Source organism: Phoenix dactylifera, chromosome 12, assembly GCF_051530095.1.
Source record: "Phoenix dactylifera cultivar Ajwa chromosome 12, Ajwa_hap1_PhDact_Kaust_v1.1, whole genome shotgun sequence".
Taxonomy (NCBI): Eukaryota; Viridiplantae; Streptophyta; class Magnoliopsida; order Arecales; family Arecaceae; genus Phoenix; species Phoenix dactylifera.
Window position 1 is genome coordinate 5,553,528 of NC_143201.1, and position 6,756 is coordinate 5,560,283.

The window sequence follows — 6,756 nt, forward strand, 5'->3', positions numbered from 1 at the left end:
ACATGCATGCATGCATGCATATGGGTGTATGTCTACGTAAGTGGGGCCCGAGCATGATACCCCACTGGGTCTCCTCACCCAGTTGCCAGGCCCAGATTAGGTTGGTCTATACGTGCTCTCGGGCTCCGCGGGGGTAAGCGTACACCGGGCTCAAACAGCATGGCCCATATTTAACCTAATTTCTATGAATCAGAGCCCAACCCAGGATCAACGATCGCTGGTTAAATCAGGCTAGTCCAAGTTACCTTCATAAGTCTCTCGAGATTACTATTACGCCCATCCAAACTTTCTTTATAAAATTCATAAATTGTAGCAAGAAATTCAGTGCTTGCTTAGCATGCTTTTATTTCTTGATTTTACTTTTAAAAGTGAAAAGATGAAAATCTAAACAGAAAAACATGCCGATCGTATTATTTATCTTTCTATTTTTTTTAAAACAAATGGAAATTATTGCTTTCAATATTTTTAAGATCTTGCCTTTTAAGTCAAATAGGTTAAAATTTGTTTAGGAGCGCTCATATGAAGCGTAACCTATAAAAACAATTTTCATGTATGCATCCTACTCAACGATCTGTTCTTATTAGGTATGCATGACAAACTATCACCACCTCTTCTTCCTTCATTCATTTTTCTTCGTTTGATAAAATTGTGCACATGCTTGGTAAAAATCGTTACCATGTTCCGAAGCTAGTAAAAAATATATAAATGCACTAGAAAAACAACACGTGATCTCTTGAATACCTACACACATGCATGTAATCTATGTGCTCATGTGTATTAGTATCGACAAAAAAAAAAAAAAAAATCTAAGACCAAAATATCTCAATGTTTGATCAATAGATTCTTTGCAGCACAAACTATAGAAGTTTCGTGAAACCTGACTTCTAGAAAAATTGAACCACAAATATACAAGAGTGTTTAATTAAGAGGACTAATTCATTTTATAGGCACTGATTCATGAATATGGCTTGCTTTTTATAGCATCAATTGGCATAATAGGATATGTTAAATATCATTGACAATGTATTCCTTCCTTCATCATAAATTAAAGGAAAACTTAAGTAATTCTATCCACTAGGTCGGTGGTATATTGTTATGGTTTAAAAACTTATTTATTTTTTTTAGTAAATCGTAACTTGTCTCAACATTCTCATGCTTTTCTTAGCTCAATTGGAGGTTTTGTGTTTGTTTGCTTCTCCTAAAGAACAATATTGTATCCTATCAAAGAAGGTACTCTCGTACTCCCTAAGCCATATTTTGGGCTCATTATGTTTTAGAATCATTAACTACTACATCACCTACATATAAGGAGAGGATTATGATCTTAGGACATTGATTATACACCTTGATTCTAGACCAAACAATCTAACTTTTCTTTCATTTCTTTTATTTGTTTATTTACTGATATGTAGCAATTAAAAATGCAAATCTAAATACTTTATGAATCTATCTTTGTAAAGAAAAAATTACTTATTTACCTCCTCATTTTAGGGTTAGTTTCACTCAGTAATCTTCCACCTAAAAAAGTTTCAAAGTGGTCTATCAAGTTGGTTAAGTGGTTCATAGTAGTCCTAAGCCTCATTTGGCACCCAACTCCATGAAGACTCAATCAACTTGGAAAATTTGCCCTTACAATTACTAAGTATTTTTGTTTTTAACGGCATTTCAAAAAAAGGCCCTATTCCTAAAAGGCATTCTACTGCACTCCATTCCTAGATCTCATCCTTGATATTTCTTGACCTTCCTCTCCTATGCTTCCATTCAAGGTGTTATCCTCGCAATATTCTCCATCCTCTATGCCTTCCCACCCTCTGTGCCTCCTCTTTCTCGTCTATGTTTCACCTTTATCCTCGCAGCACTCGCATCCCCATCCTCCCACATAGATTGTCCTGTCTTGTTCTTTTGGCATCCCAAGCTCAGCAGAAGGTTAAATTCAACTCTTCTGAAGAAAATCTATTTTTCTATTTTTTTTATTTCAAAATACATTATTACTGTTGTTTAAGGTCATTGTTCTAGGCAAAATAATAAGCTTCTAGTAGTGGTGAATTAAGATCCGATTGATAAGAAAAGAACTTCTTAGGAGATATCCAAGTGAAAATTTATTTGTGAAACAATAAGATTCTTCAACATAAACACACATTATCTACCTAATTCTGGGCTTCAAGGACTATTGCAATGCTGTCTCTAGCAAGCATACATTGTTGTCCCTATGCTGCATGTCATGCCTTAGATTTTTATGTTGCATTTCATGTCCTATATATTATTGTCCCCGTGTTGTGGTGCTTTTAAAAAACTAGGTTGCATGTTTTTAGCATAATGTGTTTAATATGTATTCGTGCTAGATTCCGATTCCTCACTAATTGCAAGTAGAATGTCACTTTAATTGACAGATGTAAGAAGCTGAGTCAATGCTAGGTTCTTCAAGCAGATGTTGTTTAATTAAGTGTATATTATTTTCTTAGGTGTTTGTTTACTTATTGAGAATGATGTTGTGCTCCCCCTCAAATATTGTGGTCCCTTTGTATGAAATCTGCATGGATCATGAGATGCATTGTGTTGGATCTTGTATATTAGAAATTTACTTTACCACTATATACATGAAGAAATCTATTTACAATAGAGTTGCACCATGGTCGTTCTGTAAAGTTCCAAAATTTAAAGATCAAGAATGCACTTGTTCCAGATTGATCAAGTCAATTAGTGATGATGCAGATAATCAGGCTAAATAGGTTTGATGCCATAGTAAAAGGACTTTAAAATTTACTAATGAATGCGATTGAATGGCAAAATCTTTTTAGTGAAGTCGTACTACCGATTTTTGAATCATGGAGGAGATTATTTTGTGCAATCGCTCCAGCCTCACAGATGACATCAGCCCGAGAGGATCAAAATTTTCAAGTAGTTGGCAACAAAAAAAAGAACTAAACAGTTTTTAACAAGAAAGGATGGTGTGCCCTATTCAACTATCCTTTGTGCAAAAACTATTTAGAGGAGATTGAGCATCTATTATTATTGCCCTTGTGCTTCCAGAATCATAAGAATAAATGCTACAGTAGGGGTCCATTAGCATCACAACTTTACATCAAGCTCCCTTTGGATTGGTTGTATTAAAATATCATAGCTTAAGAACTTTGTCTATACCACCAAGTGTTTGCATGGATGATGGTATCACCTCTTGCCACTTGGATGATGGTAGTTAAACTCTAACTACGATACAATATGATGCTTTCTCCCTCCTTCAGTTTGTGATTTCTCTCACTGCTAGCTCCTGAACAGCTTATTTAATTGTAGTTTCTTTTCTTTTTACTCCCTCTGATATTTCTGTAGAGGACTTATGTAATGATGTGTTCTTAGTGAAGGCTGGTGGAGCTTTAGCTCCTCTTTCTCACAAAAAAAAAAGGCAAGAAGAAGAAGAAGAAAGAAAAGAAAAGAATCCTTGATAATGGGATGGGCAAATGCAACTGGATGATTAAAAAAAAAAATGAATGAGCTATTTATTATAACAAATAGTTTTGTAGAACTTCTTCAATCTATTAAACATGCAACACATGAAAGTGTGATCAGTTCAGTAGTATTAAATTTGTCTTAAATTTCAGAGAGAATGATAATCTTAATAATCTGGCCATCTGCAGATGCCACTGTTTGATCAAATTGCTCTGTAATTTTGTATGAAACCACTAGATGCATGCATTTATGAATTCAGTTTTGCTTTATTTCAATTATCAAAAGTCATTTTAACCTCATCACTTTATGCATTAAATCTTAGTTGCGAAGGTTGCCATTGCAATGGAAAAACATTTGATGGTAGAGAATTATAAGAGTCAAAACAGAATGCGTCTGTTTGCATTGCATACTTTAGAAAGTTAAGATCGTTTCATTGAAGGACTGGAGGTTCCTTGTAAAAGCTAATTCTTAATTCAACAAAGCTTGGATCAACTAAAATTCCTCGAACCTTACCTTACTAAGTGGGTAATGAATAATTTCAACTTTGAGGCAAAAAAGCGTCAGAGGGGAGATTTATGCGTTCTCCACAAAATACACACGCGCGCACACACAGAGAGAGAAAGAGAGAGAGAGAGAGAGTAGTGGCTGGTGGTCCTTTTTCATATTCCAGATTTATTGTCAAGTTTGAATTCTCTTAAGCTTAAACTGCATTGATGCTGGAATATCATCGTTAACATTGCTAATATTCTGCAAGTAAAAGGAAAGGAAAACTTATTAATCAATTACATGCGTGTTTGTGCAAAGTTAAGGTTTCACTTTTATCAATCTGAAAAAATAGATTTATGATACATTACATAAAAATAAAATTAATATAAAAGAGTAGATTATATTCCCTTAAAAAAAGAGAAGGGAATAAACTGTGATAAAACTAGAAAAAGAGTATCAATTATTTGTTTCTAATGCATAACATTGTAGTTAGAAGCTTGGATAAGTTAGTTTGTAGGCTTATATTTCAACTTTTTGGCTAAGGGAAAAGAAATTTGGATCATTTGAAAATTATCCTGTAACAGCCTAGAATCTTACCCAAAAAGGCTAGCCAAAAGGTATGTTTTTTTTCCTCAGTCTTGTATAAGTTAGCCGATGTGAGACTAAACATACGCCCGCACAGATCCTCATAGACTCCTCCATTCAAACCCTGACGTTCTCGTCATGCTAAGGGTTCAAATCCATTTAAATTCAATCACAAGTACTACAATCGGCTCATGGTCAGTTTATATAAAATAGTGTCCCATAATCTGCATAGGTTATGGGCCGAGTTCGCTCTGATACCACTTGTAACAACTCAGGAGCTCACTCAAAAAGGCTAGCCTAAGGTATATTTTTGGGCTCCTTAGTTCTGTATAAGTACCCAAGATCTTCTCAATAAATAATCGATGTGGAACTAAACACACATCCGTATGGATCCTCACACATCCAGTTGTTAAAGATGGACTAAAAGCTAATGGAACATAACATAGAAAATAAAAACTGAGCTTCCAAATTTTGCCTGAGAAATTACAGCCACTGGTGCTTGCATCTTCAAGTCAGATCGACTTCCTTAAGGGTTGCAGATTCCAAATCCTATATATAATAAAGGGAGGGCGCCCTCAGTGGGCGCTCCTCCCGTAACCTGGCAGTAATGCCTGGCTTTAAGCCAAGCCTTACATGCCATTTTGCCCAAAGGCAAAATGGCCCAAATAACAACCATTGATGGCCGGATTAAAACCAGCCATTAGTTATTTTTGGGGGCCTATATAAGGCCCCCCCTCCTCCCTAGTCTGAAGTACACACTACACACACACAAAAAAAGTTCTTTTCTTGCTTTTTGCTATGTTCTCTCTTTGTTGAGGCATTCGGACGGTGGAAATAGTGGACGTTGCTCTCGTAGTACGTTTTTTTTACTGAGTAGAAACTCTGGCGGCTCAAACTTTGGAGGTTCAAACTTTGGGACATGTGAAACAGTCCCTGAAGGATCAAATTTCTGTGATTGTGAGGTGTATAAATTTCTGCTGTTTGTTCCTTCCTGATCTGATATTGTTTTCTTTTAGTAGATCAGAGATCGAGGGAGCTACTAAGTAGCATTTCACCCACCACATGGATCATGGTTTGGGCCTACACATCAAAGTTCTAATAAATTTTTGAGACCAGATCCTTCCACTGTGTGCTATCTGGGCCTTCTATGATAGTTATTTTCCTAGAAAGAACGAACTTAGAGCTGCAGTCCTTAGAGTTGCAGTACTCAGAGCCAATCAGAACCAGAAGGTATGAGTCTCCCATCTTTTCCTTCAGGACTTTGTTAGCTGTAACAATCTGATGCTCAAAGCTAGATGAACAAATTTACATATACTATCTTGATGCATTAACAGAATGAGATCAGTGTTTTATTTAGAAAAAAAAAGCAGGAATAAGATCAGTGGTAAAACAGACAGCCAACGCCAGAATAAACAGCAAAAGCACCAATAATTTCCTTGTTTGCATGCTTTTGGACATTTGGAGCCGGGCATTGATGTTCCAGCTCTTGAGACAGAGCCTAAGCTACCTTCCGTGCTACATCTCCTTCGACAAGTCCCTCTGCCCCGAAGTACTTGGTGACCCAAACGAGTACATTGTTGTACAGCTTCTACAGCGGCAACGAGACACCTTTTGTGGAGTCAGGCTGCTAAAAATTAAAATGCTTGCACAAGCACTCCATGGTTTATTTTATGTGGTCTCATCATTAACAATTTCTCAGGATGCCATTGCAAAATGTAACATTTCACCTTTTCAATTAAATTTTTTCTTTCTTTCCGGTCCTGCCTATTTCGATTTTACAAATAGATTGGCGCATATTGTTATCGTATTTCTGCGACACTTGCTTCTATTGTTGATGAAAGGAAAAGCCAATAATCTATTTTGGACCAAACTTACACCCGAGATTTCTTTGTAAATCCAAGCTTGAGACCGGCCTGAGCTCAAGCCGGGATCAGCCTAAAGCCGATTCGGATCCAACTTGAGGAAGCTCGTTTGGACCCAGTCTGATTGACCAAAAATTCTTGGCTTGATCGGCAAATATGCTCATGCCCGGCCTAAAAGACTCGCGGCAAGACTCTAATGACACATTTGTGCTTGGATTAGACCGGGTTTTGGGCTCAGGCTTTGGGTCAGGGTCAGGTCATATACCCAAGCACAACTAAAAATAATTTCAGTCTTAGTCTCCCCCTACACTTCAATTCATAACGAATTCTGATGAGTGGCCTTTATCAACGACAAATCCGCCTTTTGTTCTTTCTTATA